The following is a 17517-nucleotide window of genomic DNA, read 5'->3' on the forward strand; positions in this document are numbered from 1 at the left end:
TTTGATTAAGGAGCTCTTTCAAACTCCTTATCTCTTTAGTTACCTTGGAATGTTGTTTAGTGAAGGAGGATTCCAATCTGTCCTTGTTTTTCTCAACTTGATTGGAATAAGCTTTTAAAAACACTAGTTCGGCAGAGATCATCCTCAGTTGTTGTTCCAAAGATCCTTTCTCCTCAGCAAGAACATCTTTCTCCAGTTGAAGGCCTTCAAACTATTCTTTCCAATTATCAACCTTGGTGCGCAACTCAACCACCTGCTGATCTGTCCAAGAAATTCCTCATAAGCTCCGTACCTATCAAATTGATTTACAAAAAGACAAAAGAAGAGGAGTTATGAATGAGAAAATATTGAAAGGAAAATAAGTAAGTAAAGATACACCTCAAGGGAGGAGTGAATGATGTCATTCATGAAGGTCAAAGAACTGTGACCCTCTAGCTTCTTTCTTTCCATGGGTCCTGGCAATGGTTTTAGCCACACAACAGCTTGATCAGAGTTTTTCAACAAATTCCCACTATCAGGGACTTCAATCAAGACTTTTTTCATACTCCGCCTGCCGCTAGAAGGCTCGGCTTCTTCGCGAGGGGCAGCAATGAGGGCAACCATTGGGGTAAATTAGGCAAAGAAACACGGGGATTAGAAGTAGGTGTAATTCACGACAATGGAAGAGAGGCAAGTGGAGGCTCTTCAGAAATAAAACCAAATTCTCCTTCACCCTCAACGCCTTGGGCAAATAACCTTTCAACATGACTTGAGGGAGGGTTGTCAAAGTTACCAACATCTTCATCAGCGATATCCAAAGGGACATTCTCTGGCTCATCGACGATACTAAAAGGAATTAACTTGAAGGGGGATCTTGAGAGATATGGGTTTCATCATCTGAAACCACGCGCCTTCTGACACACGGTTTCCTCACCAACGAACCTTTTTGGTATCCTCTTCATCTTCAGACCCACAGGCTTCAGTAGTTTTCCTCGTGGAGGAAGATACGCTCAAAATATGCTCTTATGCAGATCTTACAGAAAGCCTCCCAGAGGGAACAAATGCGAAACTGATGCCACGAATGACATACCCTAATAAGAAAAAGTGGAAAACAATTATATACAAAGAAAGGAAAAAGCAAAGAGGAAGGAAACCATGGGAATAAAAAGGTATCATGAGTCTTCACTTTCCATCCGAATTTATGTGAAAGAAATTTCCAAGATCTTTTATCCTTGGGAGCAACAGTCAACATTTTTTCTACTCAAGCACGGAAATTAGGAATTTCTTCGAAAACTTCCATGGTTGCTGAAAAAATGAATATACGTTCATGTAAAGAAAATCAAGACATCAAGGAAAGAAAAAGAAAAGGAGATAAACACTTACGTGCAAAGTTTCATTTTTCAGGAAAAGGCATGTTTTCATCATCCACTAATCCACGAGTCGAGGCAGCAACAAATCGGGCATACCAACCACGGTCATGATCATCTTCGGGGCTGACTAAAACCCTTTTACTTCTAGCCATGAGAGAAAAGACACCTTTACGAAATAGTTTTGGAGAATAAAGGTGGAGCAAGTGACGGAAGGTAAAAGGGGTGGAAACCAAATCTGGCAAGTAGCAAAGGCAAACAACTGCCCTCCACATGATGGGACTGATTTGGCAGAGGCAAACATTGAAATAGAGATAGAACTCAATAATCACTTGGTCAATGGGAGGTATAAACCCTAACGTGAAAGGATAAGTGTAAACAAAAGAAAAGCCAGCATGGTAAGAAGTGATTCTTTGATTGGCACCAGGAATCAAAACTGGAAAATCTGATTTTCAATGGCATTCACGTCGAACTAAAGAAAAAAGTCATGGAGTGATCAGACTTGGGTAATGCTCAGTAGGGTTAAGAGATGCTATAGAAGAAACCTGTTTTTTCATAGCTTCGCGGTTTGATACGAAAGAAAACTCTAGAGGGACAATCTCAGAAATTGTAGGCTCACGCATGGGTTCATTTTGATCCCTCCCCTTAGAAGAAGATCTAGGGGTTAAGAGAGCTTTAGACCTAGAAGAAGAGGGTTTGGTAGTACTACTTTGGGGAGTAGAACTATGAGTAGATAATGAACCTAGACTACGGAGATTGCAACCTCTCCTACTCCTAGTAGGTGCAGTAGAGGGAGAGAGTTCCTCAATAATCACCACTTTACGAGGGTCTGGTGTTGAAGAAGACATCCTTAACAAAGGAAGATACAGGTAAGAGATGAAGAAATACAAGGAAAAGTTAAGGAGATGAATGTAAAGAAGAAGGAAGAGATTTTGAAAATCAAGTATGAAGAAGTATTTATAAGGAAAAGCGACCGTCATCAGGGTTGATCATTATGAACTGTCATCATGAAACCGTCACTTTGTGACTGATGCAGCTGCAGAAAAACTCTAAAAAGGTGCTGAAAATCACAGAACCAATCATGGGGAGACTCGTGTCTTGAGCATTAATTGAACGCAACGTATGTTGCATCAATTCTGAAAAAGGCATTATGATACTCGAGAAACGGTGGCAAGGAATTCCCTCCATAAATACTTACCACTTTCTGAATATTCAGAAAGTGCAGGGACTATCTGTATTGGTGGAAAAAAGGCATCATACGGGGACTACCATCAAAGTGACAGAGCATGACATGTGGACTATCAACAAAGTGACATGTGGCACTTCCAATTAGATGCATTAAAGAATTCAAGAAGTCATGGGAGAAACACCCCCGGGGTTTCTCTGGGAAAGGAACCGACTCTGACAGCTGGAAAAGAAGAAATAGGAGCGGAATGGATAAAGACCATTAAATAGAGATGATGCACGAATATGTTCTAAATAGGAAGAAAAATCGACATTAATCTTGGTTATGGAAAGTCATCAATCATAAGTGCTTCCGTTATATTTATATATGATAACAGGTAATCAAGGCAATTAATGTCATTAACAAGCCCGAATTTATTAAGGGAACCATTATAATTATGTTCTCCTATATTGTAATGGTATCTGTTTTTTATTGAATACATGCAATTATTCTTTATTTTATTCATAAGGTTCCAACCACAATTCTAGGAGAGATTATCAATCTACTTCGAATTTTCTTTCCTTGTCAATTGTTTCCATTATTTGTCTTATTCTTCCAATTATTGAGAAAGTGAAGTAAATTTTGTTTATCAATAACCCGATTTCTTCTTGATATTGATTTTAACCGTGAAATCTATTTTTGGATTAAACAGGCGTATGTTCGAATTTGAATTTAGTGGCTCCTAGGACGATTTGGCACTATTTCTCGAAAGTTATCAATTTGAAGATTTGAAGAGTTCATAGGATTGGCCCGGAGTTGACTTTGAGGATATCAGATTCAGATTATTATTTCTGAACTTCGAATAAGTTCATATAGTGGGTTTGAAACTTGTGTGTGAAGTTTGGTTGGAGTCTAGATTGGTTAGGCTTAAATCAAACACTTGGATGGAAGTTGAAAGTTGTTGAACTGAAGACAAAGATTTTGATCGTTGATTTTTAGTTTTGATGTTATTCGTGGTGTTTTGAGCCCTTGGATAAGTTTGGACTAGGTATTCAGACTTGTTGGTTTGGTTCGAACTATTTTGTTGCTTGTTGGCAGAACTGGTTCTAGTGCGTCGCACCTGCGAAGGTTTTTGCGCAGGTGCGAAGTCACAGAAGCAGACTAGGTAGCGCATCTGCATAGTCACAGAAGCAGAGAAGTTCGCGCAGGCGCAAGGTCACATAATCGGCCCAGGTAGCGCATCTACGTAGTCACAGAAGCAGAGATTGGTCTGCGCTTGGGAGCCCGTATACGCGGGCGTAGCTGCGTAGAAGTGCTTGGGCACCTGCGATGGTTGAGCACAGACGCAGCTCCGCAGAAGAGGTTAGTTTACTGTAGAAGCGAAGGTGGATTGTTTAAGTGGAGCTTGCATCTGCGTGGGAAATGCCACAAAAGCAATGTCGCATGAGCGACCAAGTTATCCACAGAAGTGGAAATCATTGGCAAAATGTTATAATCGCGGGTTTGGCTTTTTTTCACTATGTTGAGATTTGGAGCTCGGTAAGAGGCGGTTTCTTCATGAAATTTTCATCACCACTTTTTGGTTAGTAATTCTCACTTAGATTTAACTATTTATCTTGAATTCCCATGAATTTATGCACTTTAATCATGAGATTTTGGAGAAAAAAAGGGATTTTTTCCAACAACTTAAGAGGACGAATTTGGAGATTTAAGGTTCAATTTGGATTTGGTTTTAAAATCTAATCATATATTTGGATTCGTAGGATTATGGGTAATCAGGATCTACCACTTGACTCAGATTTTGACTGTGTGGGCCCAAGTTAACTTTTATTGGCATTTAGGAATTTGATTAAAGATTCGAACTTTATTATTTGGAATGGTTTTATATGACTTTATTTGACGTTGTTGGGTGTTATTTGTCTAGATTCGAGCGGTTTGGAGTTGGATATTTGATGATTTGGCAGTTTTGATAATTTCTAGCTATCTAGTGGAGGTAAGTCTCTTGGCTAACCTTGTTTAGAGAGAAACCCCTAGGATTTGACTTGATTGCTATGTATTTAGGGTATTGGGGTGATGTATATACGGGGTGGCCAGTGTATATGTAACAACCTAACCGGTCATTTTTAGTATTTTGCATTCAGTTCAGTGGTTTGAGATCACGAGTAGCTTCATATGGTATATCATGACTTGCGTGTATCATCATTTTTGTTTTTGAGTGGTTTGGGATTGATTTGGAAGAACGATTCTCATTTTAGAAGCTTTAAGTTGGAAGAGTTGACCAAGTTTGACTTTTTATATTTGACCTTAGATCAGAGTTTTATGGTTCCGTTAGATCTAGCTAGTGATTTTGGACTTGGGCGTATGCCCGGATTTGCATTTGGATTTTTCTAGAAGGTTTCGACATTATTTGACGAAAGTAGGCAATTTGATAAGTTTCATTAGAAGTTGACTTTGGTGTTATCAGGTTCGAATTGTTGTTCCACAGATTGGAATAGGTTTGTTATGTCATTTTAAACTTGTGTGCAAAATTTGAGGTCAATCCGAGTTGATTTGATATGGTTCGACACGAGTTTTGAATTGAAAGTTTATTAGTTCATTAAGCTTGATTTGAGGTACGATTCATGATTTTAATGCTATTATGTGTGATTTGAGGCCTTGATTAGGTCTGTGTCATATTTTTGAACTTATTAGTATGTTCGGACGGGGTCCCGAGGAGCTCGAGTGAGTTTCAGGGTGGAATCAGACCATTTTTCCTTCATGTTTTATTGCTGGTTTGTTCTAATTACTGGTGCTGTTTTACCTTCTCTGCGATTACGATGTACACAGTTGGAGCTGGTTACTTTTACTCTACGTGTTCACAACTAGAAGATCGCATTCTCGGAAATTGAGGGGTTTGACTATCGCGATCGCAGGAGTGTGTTCGTGATCACGAGGCAGTGTGGGTGCTGTGCGAATTTGTCTTCGCGCTCGCTTGGAGCTGGGCGCGTTCGCGTTGTTCTATTCTTGTGATGGTTGCATTCGCGTGGGCTATGTCGCGAAGGCGATGTGTATTTTGCACAATGTCATTCTTCTTCTACGCGATCGCGAGGGTGATGTCGCGATCGCGATATGCATAGCTGGGCATTGTTATAAAGTACTCTAATTCGGACCTTGAGCTTATTGTATCACATTTTGAGGTAGGGAGCTCGGATTTGGGCGATTTTGGTGAGAAATTTCACCACATGGATTGAGATAAGTATTTTCAACTCGGTTTTGATTATTTTACATGATTTTATCTTCGATTTTGGCATTTGGGTGATGAATCATAAAGAGAAATTGGAGGGATTTTGTCAAAACATTTCTAAAGTGAATATTTGAGATTTGAACATCAGAGTCGGATTTGAGTGAAATTAGTATGGTTGGACTCGTAATTGAATGGGTTATCGGAATTTGTGAATTTTGTCAGGTTCCAAGGTGCGGGCCCGGGTTGACTTTTTGGTTGACTTTGAGTATTTGATTAAAGATTCGACCTTTATCGCTTGGTTTTGCTTTCTATGGAATAATTTGATAATTCTGAGTTGCTTTTGGCTAGTTTCGAGCCATTCGGGGGTCGATTTGTGCAGGATGGTGCTTCTAGTATATTGATTAGGCTTGTTGAGGTAACTGTCTTGCCTAGCTTCGTTGAAGGAATCTTTCCTACTAAGTGTTATTGTTTTCTATATGCGGGGGATGAGGTATATACGAGGTAACAAACATATGTGCATGTGCCAGGGTTTCCATGCCCGGGAGGGGGAATTATATGCTTCTTCGTGCCTTTATTGAACTTGATGATCCTTTAACCTATGCATCATTTAACACGATGATTAATAAACTCAATCAACTGTGTTAGAAATCATGCTAGAATATATGACATCTTAAAAGGATTTAATGTGCTGTTTTGAGATTCGTTGGATACTTAACTTGATCGGGTTATCATGATCTTATATCTATACCTGTTATTATCATGTTACTTGAGCTTCTTTATTCGTAATAAGAGATGATGATCTGGCCTTAGGGATACATTTGGCACAATAGGTATTTTCGTGCGGTTGGTATGATATTGGCCAATGAGTATTTTCGTGCGGTTTGAAATGAGATTGGTTTATTGGTTATTACTGTGCGAAAATAATGAAAGCTGGATTTATGTTACAATTACACTTTCGTTAAGTACTTACATGCTCTTTACTTTGGTTTCTATTAATCTGCTATATGACTTCATTCCGTACATGCTTCAATTATTACATGTCCTCACTTACCATATTCTTTTACTTACCATACGCCACATGATTTTACTTGGTACATGGTTTAGTATATATTGAATGTCTTCATCTGATCCTTGTTCTTACTTGACAAACATCTTTACTTGGCTTCATTGTCTACACTTCCTTGCTTAGCTGGATCGGGTGATTTTTTGATTAGTTGTGTGTTTATGCTTTATAGAACCTTTGGTTTTAAAATATGGGAGATTAGATGTGGGGTGCTATGTTGCTCACCTTACTTTGTTTGAGTTCGTATTCCTAGTTGAATTCCGCGTGTTAATTTCCTTGGTGTTACGTTGTAAATTTCTCGTGTTTGTTGTTGTTGAATAGTTTCATCGGAATCTTTATTGATATACGGGATCAGGTTGCATGCCACAATGGAGAAGATGTTATTGTGTGGGATCGGGTTGCATGCCGCAATAATATTGTTATTATTTTATAGGATCGGGTTGCACGCTGCAACAGATATTGTTATTATTATGTGGGATCAGGTTGCGCGCCATAACGGTCATTGATATTATTGTGTAGGATCGGGTTGCACGCCGCAATATATATTTGTATTACTATTTGGGATCGGGTTGCATGCCACTACGGTATTTGTATATATTAATTTGTGGATTGGGTTACGCGCCTCAACGAAGAAGACATGTTATATATATATATATATATATATATATATATATATATATATATATATATATATATATATATATATATATATATATATATATATATATATATATATATATATTTTTTTTGTGGATCGGGTTGCGCGCCACAAAAGAGAAGAGATATTATGGTTATTCTTTTCTATTGTTTTCTATTATCATTCTTTTCTATCGTTTCATTTACTACGTGATTATTTGTATCTCTTTCTCGCATTTCTCTTTTTCCTTATCATATGCACAAGTAAAATATTGAGTAAGTATCTTTTAACTTAAACCTCGTCACTGATTCACCGAGGTCAGTCAAGATACTTACTGAATATATGGGATCGATTTTACTCATAGTACACTTTTGCACCTTGCGTGTAGATCTTGGAGCTGCGTAGCTGTGGAAGATGAAATCTGGCATTGAAGACGTTCTAGCATTCCAGATTCAAGCTACCTCTTGTTCATGGTAGCCTAGGACTTAAGTTCTATTTATGTATACTTGAAATAGATGTTGTATCATTTTCATAATAGCTTTGTAAATATAAGTCTTAAAAGCTCATGTCTTGTACTACAAATCCTTGAGTTCAGTTATTTCACTTAATGTGTTCTTATTTATCTTCCTTAGAATTGTGTAATTATTGTTTGGCTTACCTAACGGGTTGAGTTAGGTGCCATCACGATTAGTGGATTTTGGATCGTGACAAGTTGGTATCAGAGCACTAAGTTCATAGGTTCTACGAGTCATGAGCAAGTGTCTAGTAGATTCTTGCGGATCGGTATGATGATGTCCATACCTATCTTCTAGAGGCTACAAGGCATCTAGGAAACTTCCCTTCTTTCTTTCCTCATCATGCGGCTTTGTCTCAGCTTGGCACCTATATCTTTGATTTCCTCCTATTCACTCGTATGTGATGTTGCGCACTCGGTACCAGCTATACGCCGATGGTTTGTGATGCTATGGATGGATAATGAATGGATATGTGTTCTTAATGACAGTTGCGATATTTCGTCTAGTCTTGGAAGGGGGTGTAGTGGTAATCCTTCCAGTTGTTCATTTGTGGGATGCAACAGATTCTTGTATTTAGGTGAGTAGTACGGATTCAGGATGGGTGTTGATTTGAGTCTAGCCGATGGGCGGATTCAGGATGGGTGTTGATTTGAGTCTAGCCGATGGGCTATCTTAGGTGGGAAGATTTGCGGTTGTATGATTCGTATGAGGCTTCTATTCAGTGGAATGCATATACCACCACTTCGGAGGGCTTGAGGAAGTTGGCTTGACGGTCACCATGGTGAGTATGTACTTGGTTGAGTCTTTGGAGTGTTTTAGAGTCACATGGGTTTATGAAGTATTCAGCTGATTAACAGTGCGAGACTGGGGCAACTATGGAGGAAGGGTGCTATGGGCTACAGACGATGTGTTTTATGGCTTAGATCCAAGCGGGGGATCCTGCTATCGACGATCCGATTGCATGGTCATGCGTTATATTAGTTCTTGGACTAGGATGTGCTTGCAGATTGATTATGATTTGAGAAAGGTCTCATCGAGGATGATTTAGAGCAAGGTAATGACTATCGAGATGTTTCTGATGAGTTTAACTTTAAATTTAAAACTATTATTAATTCTTTTCTGATTAGTTAAAGTAAAGGATGATGGCCGAAAAGGTAAGTGAATTTATGTAGGTGAAAGGTGGAATAGTAGCTTCATGATAGGCTTTCCTTAATGAAAAAAGAGATATTCTTCCTTCCTAAAGCATTGTTACATTTTTCTAATAAGTTGAAACATTTCATGTGAAATAAGACGAGAACAATTCACCATCTGAAAATAACCTTTTGAGATTTAGAAATGATAGGACAAACACTACAAAGTTAAAATTGCTGAGCTGAATTGATATTGATTTTAATGACTAACAAACATTTGTGATTGAATCAGGTCTTGAAGTCTGTTGATCAGAAGCTAGAAGCTGTTTCCTAGCTCAAGTTAGTTTGAGTTGGAAAATAATTTCTGTTGAAAGCCGGATTCCTTAAAGATTAATTTCATGGGCTGGAAGCGTGTGGTAATGATTCGTGGAATTCAAGGTCAACAGAGATTCATAAATTATGAAAATACTTGCATGGAAAGAAAAATGCATGAAGGGGCTTTTAAGGAAATAAAATAGAATCCTTTTAGGATTTGTTTTACTTAAGATTGTGACCAAAATATTTTAGGTCTTAGAGTAAAATTAGAAAAGGATTGGTTATCAAGTTTAACCTAAAGTTTAGCTAAAATTGAGTTGATTGTAGGGTTGATGACTAGAGTTTATAGTCCCTTTGGTTATTGTGTTATAACCTAAAATCACTCTTTAATGTTAGTGAAGTTTTGAGAAAAATTCTACGAGTGTAGGCCGTGATTTTTACTCCTTGAGCAAGAAATTTTTTTACGTCTTATTGTGTTATTTAGTTGTCACACTTCACTTTTAGTTTGTGTCTAGAATTCTTATATCAAAAGAACTAGGTTCTTTAACACACGAGAATGACAAAACTCACCCTCCCCTCTTGTGTCTTGGTGCATCCTAAAATAACAATTAGTCTCAAAGCAAGTTCTTTCAAAGTAAGGCTTAACCTTGAAAAGGTCCGAGATAGTTGTACCTCTAGACACTCAAGAAGAACAATCAAATACAAGGACACCATTGTTCAACATAAAATACTACGGATTGTAAAAAGAATAAATACGTGATTTTTTAGAAGTAAAAGATTTAGAACTCTATGACATTATTCGGAAAGGTCCCAAGGTTCCCATGGCGAAAGATGACAAAGGAATAGTTACTGGTCCAAAAACTAGGTAGAAATATAATAATGAAGATGGCATGGTTGTCCAGAAGAATGCCAAAGCCAATAAGATCTCAATCTGTGGCAATAGACGACTAGTACAATCGAATTTCTGCTTGTACTAATTCTAGGATACTTTACAAAATGCTCATGAAGGTAAGAACAAGGTCAAACAGTCTAAAATTGACATGCTCACAAAGTAATATGAACTTTTCAAGATGAAGGAGAGAAAACCTATCAAAGAGATACATACTAGGTTTACTATGATTACTAACTAGTTAATTTCTCTTGGAGAAATTATCCTTGCAAATAAAATTGTAAAGAAGATTCTAAGCATACTGCCAGCCTCCTAGTTAAGAAAAGTTAACATTATCATTGAAGAAAGGAACCTTGAGACAATGAATATTGACAATCTTATTAGAAACTTGAAGACCTATGAACTGAAGAAGTATCAAGATCACTAGTTAGTAGCTTCGCAAGGGTAAGAACCTGATTCTCAAGGTCACTACAAAGCTAGAAACCAATGATGATGATATGGAACTACTATACATAGGTTCCAAAAGATAATCAGAAAAGGTGAATTCCAAGAAGGGTAGCAGCTCTAAAGATAAGATTCTAGAAAAGAGCTACACTAATGAGTGCTACAAGTGTGGCACTAGCAATCACTTCACCAAAATTGCTCGATGTGGAAGATTGAGCGGAAGAAAAATACTATTGATAAAGTAAAAGAGCAGAAAAAGAACCAAATTCCTAGAAATAAGTTTATAAAGAAGAGAGATGGTAAGATCGTGAAAGTGCTCTAGCTGCTATGAAAAGACCTATAGGGAATATTCTGATAATGATAGTGGTGAGGAATATCAGTCCCTGATGGGAAATGATGAATTTGACTCAAGCAATGAAGATATTCTTGCATGGATGGCCAACTATGATCTAGATGTAGAGGATGACTAAACAGAGATATATTTTTGTAACGACTCGATCGATTATTTTATGTAATGAGTCCTGTTTCCCCTTTCTATACTTCACACATGTGTATTTATAATTTTATAACTTGCAGGGTTGGTTAGTTTTGTTTCGAAAAAGTTTTTGATTGATTTGGACCCTTTGATTCTTGGTTTGGAAGCCTAAGTTGAACATGTTGATCAAAGTTTGAATTTTGTAAAAATTTCCCTGGAACGGTATTTTGATGGCTCCTATAAGTTTGTATTGTTATTTTGGATTTGGGCGTATACCTGGAATCAAATTCAGAGGTCCCTACGTTGATTTGACTTGTTTCGCCGAAAGTGGGCAATTTGAGGTTTAGAAGTTTTTCCACGTTTGACCGTAGGTTGACTCTTTGGCTATTAGGTTCGGAATCTGGTTTGGGACTTGGAATAGGTCCGTTTTGCTATTTAGAACTTGTCTGCAAAATTTAGTGTCATTTAAAGTTGGTTTGAAAGGATTCGGACGTTTGGTTACAATTCTAGAGGTTTCTAAGTTTTCTTTTAAAATTCATGCATTTTGATGTCCGATTCATGATTCTAGATATTATTTTGGTATTTTGATTGCGCGAACAAGCTCATATGATATTTTTAGACTTGTGTGGATGTTTAGTTTGGAGTCCCGAGGGCTCGGGTGAGTTTCAGATGTGTTTTAGATTAGTTTTGAGCTGGAACAGGTCTGCTGGTGTACTGATGCCTCAGGTGTCACAATTGGAAACATCAGCATTGAAATTTTGATCTTAGTAATGGGTCTCAGGTGTCGCATTTACGATGCATGGATCGCAATTGTGAAATAGTACATGAGCTGGGTAGTCTCGCATTTGCGACATTATAGTTGCTTTTGCGATTAGGACATGCTTTGCAAATGCGAAGTCATTGTTGCATTTGCGATGCTCCCCTTAGGCTGCCAGGAGCCGTAATTGCGAGGCTTTCTTTGCAATTGTGAAATGTACAACTGAACAAAGAGCTAGAAAGTCGGGATTTCATCTCATTTTCTCTCATTTTAGAACCCTAGGCTCGGTATGAGGCGATTTAGAGAGGAGATTTTCACCTACAATCATTGGATAAGTAGTTTTTTTTATTATCAATTTTTAACTATATTTCATGATTATATATGAGATTTAACATAAAATATATGAGAATCAAAGAAATATTTTGGGAATTTTTGTCTATGTTTTGGAAAATAAACATTTGGAATTTGAGAGTCGAATTGGACTCAAATTTAAAAACAAAACACATATATAGACTCGTGGGGCTATAGGTAGTAAATATCTATCCTTAGACTCGGGTTTCAACCAGGCAAGCCTGGGGTTGACGTTGTTGACTTTTGAAGAATTTTGTAAAGATCATAGCTTTATCTATCGTAATTGATTTTTTTGCATTGTTTGATGATATTAAGTCATTTTTCGTTAGATTTGTGCCGGATGGAGACGAGTTTTAAGGGAAAAGCTATTTTTAGGGTTGATTTGGCCTATTCGAGGTAAGTATCTTGTCTAACTTTGTGTGGAGGAAACTACCCCTTATGATTTGGGTTGATTGTACTAATTGAATTATGTGAAAGACGTGTACATGAGGTGACGAGTGTGTATATAGGCTTATATGTGTTATTTGACCGGATTAGACACTTAAGATTCTTATAAGCACTTAATTAAATTTATTATTCATTGTTATATCTTTTGTTGTCAATTTTATTCTTGCATGCTTTAATTAAAGTTGTAATTACATGTTCTAGCTTCTATTGTCAAAGTTACTCTCACATGCATCTTATTTTAGTTGTTGTTACATGTCATTCTTCCATTGTTGATTTGTTTTCATGCATTAGGCTTAGTTGTTATTTAATGCTATATATTCATTGTTAAACTTATGTTTTGCACTTGAATTTGCAAGTTGCCATTTCATGGGAATTACCTAAATTGTGGGTTATTAAAGTTGTTGTTGTGAAGGCTACTAGCACATTGAGGTTGAAGTTGTGACTATTGATATATCTTTCCTTGTCGAATTGCTTCTCATTTATTTGTTGTTGTTGAGACTCTTGTATATATTATGGTAATATTGATATTGTTGATTTTGGCAAGTTGTGGCATATGGGCACGTGTGGTGCGAGTTGTTATTGTATTGTGATATTGATGCACATGCGGTGGTATAAGGATAGAGGTTGATGTCTATGCGATGAGATAAAGTGGGATTTATGCGCGTGTTGCTAGTAAAGAAATTACTTGAAACTATGCGGTGAGATAAGGGAGGCTAAAGTGCGTGTAGCTATTTGGGAAAAAAATTATAAAATACAAATGCAAGGCTCACACGACGGTATACGGAAGATTGTGATTGTAAATTGTGAAAATATGGATATGAGGTGTGGTGAAATATGGATATGAGGTGTGGTGCCTCGGTTATGATTCTTGTTGTACATTCTTTGATAAAAAGGCTTGTTGGTTGAACAATTTTGGTTATTTCCTTGTCGAACTCGAACCAGCATCTCTGGGAGCAAAAGACAGGCCCCGAGAACAACCTTACTTGTCTTACTTGTATTTATCCGTACTTGATTACTTGTTGTTCTTATCACGTGTTCACTCCTTGTTGCCTTTATTGCCTTAAATTTAGTTGTTAGACTACATTATTGTACTGTTTGTTATCATTCATTTTCTGGTTTTTGTTATTCGTCTATATTATATTCTGTTCAGTTTTTCTTGTCCTAGTAGGTATCTTGACCTGGCCTCGTAATTACTCTACCGAGATTAGATTTAATACTTACTGGGTACCATTGTGGTGTACTCGTGCTACGCTTCTGTACATTTTTTATGCATATTCAGGTACATCCGTTCGTGTCGGACGTCGGTGATTGACCAGTTATTTTCTGAGATTTCAAGGTACACCTGCTCGAGCTCACAGGCCTCGAATTCACCTTCTGCTTTTAGTTGTATTACTATTTATTTCCTGTTCAAAATAGTATTGTATTTAGAGATTATTAGTGAACTCTCTGTAGAGCTTATGACTTAGTTCCACCAGGTTTTGGGAGTTATTGACAGATGTTCTATTTGGTTTTATTATGATAGATTACCAGTTAAGTTAATATCTAAATTATTATTTTTGCTGAATCTTGATGTATGTTAGGCTTACTTAGTCTTAGAGACTAGATGCCATCACGATATCCTAAGGTGAGAATTTGGGGTCGTGATAATTTTTTTTATGACATTTAAAAAAGGATTCATACTTACTCTAAAAAACTTTCTTTTGTTATCTCATGTATTAATTGAAGCACATCATAGTCTCTGTGCTAAAAAAGAACAACTTATAAATAAATATGCCTCACTTAAATTTGATAACAAAGATATAGATATAAGTAAGAAAAACTTGGAAAGCACCATAAAAAAAAATTCTAAAAGACTAGGTTCTCACTCTAGGTAATAAAAAGCCAATTTTAGAAGTTGAGAATAAAATGCTTCTTAATGCGCCTATTATGGAAAAGAGTCACGCTGCTGAGATTCAGGAAAATCTGGAGAACAAAATGAAAAAGGTCAAAAGTGATCTCTCTATTGAATATGAGAAAAATAGGGTGTTGCAAGAGAATCTAAAAAAGACTAAGTAAGAACCGGAAAGAATTCTGAAATAGAACAAGTCCTCAGAGATGCTAACTACCTTGCATGAACACCACCATAGAAATAGAAAAGGACTATGGCATAAAAAGGTCAAGAGTCCGTATAACCCCAAAAGTAATTATGTCTCTATTCTTTAAAATTGCTTGTACACAAACCATGACAATAATGGACACTTCAAAGATTCATGAACTGCAAAGTTCAAAGTAATTCAGAAAAATATTGAATATTTTGAGAAAAGAAAAATTGCTAAACTTGGTTCTTCATTGAAAAATATAAGACTTTCAGGATGGGCTAATAAAATTGATTCATCCTTTTACTAAAAGAAAGGGACCCAAGTTAGTTTGGGTTACTAAAACTAACTCCTAAATTATTTTGCATGCTATGGTTAGGGGAAGTAATAATATATAGTACATTGTAAGTACTTGCTATCAACACATGATGGTAAAAGAGAAACAATTTCTCTCATTGACAACCTATCAAGGAGAGACTGTTAATTCATAATGGTAAGTAAGGAGATATCACTAGTATAGGTAAGATTTCTAAGTACCACTCCCATGCGGTTAAAAATATATATTATTTTAAAGGTTTGAAACATAATTTGTTCAAGGTATCTCAAATGTGTGATAAAGGAAACTAGATTCTGTTTACTTTGGTGTGTACTGTGACTAATCTACATTATAAAAACTTAGTTCTTCGAACAAAAAAGGTACAATAATATTTATAAATCAAATATTATATTTTCTCCTAAAAATGAACTAACATATTTTATTGCACTTGATAATAATTTATTGGTGTGGTACAAAATGCTAGAACATATAAGTTTTTCACTACTGAATAAATTGATCTTAAAGGACCTGATTGTCGGTCTGCCCAAATTCAGATTCAAGGAAGAGAAAGTTTGTGATGCTTGTGGAAAAGGTAAACATGTCAAGTCCTCCTTTAAATTAAAAAAAGTGATAAGTACATTACATTCTTTTGAACTACTGCACATAGATTTATATGATTTCATGAGGGTTTAAAGTAGAGGTTGAAATAGGTACGTGTGTTGATGACCATTCTAGGTTTATATGGACCTTGTTTCATGTATTTAAAGATAAATCATGTGGTCTATTATTTCATTTGTTAAGCAACTGCAAAGAAAAATGATAGTCAACTAGCTAGTATTAGATCTGATCATGGCACTCAATTTGAAAATGCTAGATTTCTTGAATATTAGGTGAGTTATGGCAATGATCATAATTTCTCTGCACTTAGAACTCCCCAATAAAATGGTATTGTATTAAAGAAATATTAAATTTTAGAGGATATGACAAGAACATACATTAATTATTAATCATCTACCTAAAACCTTCTAAGTTGACGTTATAAACACTACTTGCTACATAGTTAATAGGTTCATGATTAGACCTTTGCTTGAGAAAACTCCCTATGAATTACTTAAAGGCTGTAAACATAATATGACCCATCTAAAAGCATTTAATAGTAAGTGTTCAATTCATAATAATGAAAAAGATGCTCTAGGAAAGTTTGATGCAAAAAGTGATGAGAGTGTCTTCCTTGGTTATTCTTGACATACTAAGGCTTATAAAGTTTATAACAAAAGAACCTTGTCTGTTGAAGAAAGTGAACATGTGATTTTTTATGAAACTGATCACTTGGCTAAGAAAGGTGTCACGACCACAGTTTCCCACCGTAGGATGTCGTGATGGCACCTAGTCTCTACGACTAGGTAAGTCTAACATGAATAGAGAAATAGCGGAAATACTACTAAAACTTCAAATTAAACCTTTACACTATTATCATAAACTCAACAGTACAATAGCCAATACTTTTTCCAAAAACCTGATGTAACAGAGTCATAAGCTCTACAAGAAAGTACTAGTAGTCTCGAAATACAATATTGTTTGAAACAAGAAATAAATAGTAGAATGTATAAAACAGAAGGTGACTCTGAGGCCTACAAAAGTCGAGCAGGTATACCTTGAAGTCTCCAAAAGCAGATACTCAATCAACCTTTAGCGTCCGGCACAGGAAAACGTACCTGGATCTGCACAAAAAAATATGCAAAAGCATAGTATGAGTACACCATAATGGTGCCCAGTAAGTATCAAGTCTAATTTCGGTTGGGTAGTGAAGAGGACAGGTAAAGACACCTACTAGAGTATAAATAACAACATGAAAATATAATAATGAGAAGTAATGACAGACATAGAAAATAACTGATACGAACAAGTGAATAACATAAACTAATTCCAGATTTGTAAGCATAGAGATAACATAAAGGAAGCAATTAAAGAGGACTACCAAAGTCAAGCACGGATCAAATCTGCTAAAACATGAAAGAATAAAAGCAACAAGGAGTATTTCACCAATAACTCTTTACAACATGAGATAAACAACAAAAATCACGGATGAGGTACTGCTTCGTATACAACAAGAATCACAACCGAGGTACCACCTAGTATATGACAAGAATCACAATCGAGGTACCGCCTTACATTCACATTTCTCAATTTCAATCAAAATCTTTCCTTATACCGCCGTGTGAGCCTTACATTTAAATAGTTTTGAAAATATTTTTTCGAAATAGCTAAACGCAATTTAGCCCACCTTATGACACCACTTGGCTCCAAGTAATTTTCTTACAAGCAACACGCACATAAGTCCTACCTTATGCCGCCGCATGCACATTAAC

The sequence above is a fragment of the Nicotiana tomentosiformis genome, chromosome 9 (assembly GCF_000390325.3).
Source record: "Nicotiana tomentosiformis chromosome 9, ASM39032v3, whole genome shotgun sequence".
NCBI classification, from domain to species: Eukaryota; Viridiplantae; Streptophyta; class Magnoliopsida; order Solanales; family Solanaceae; genus Nicotiana; species Nicotiana tomentosiformis.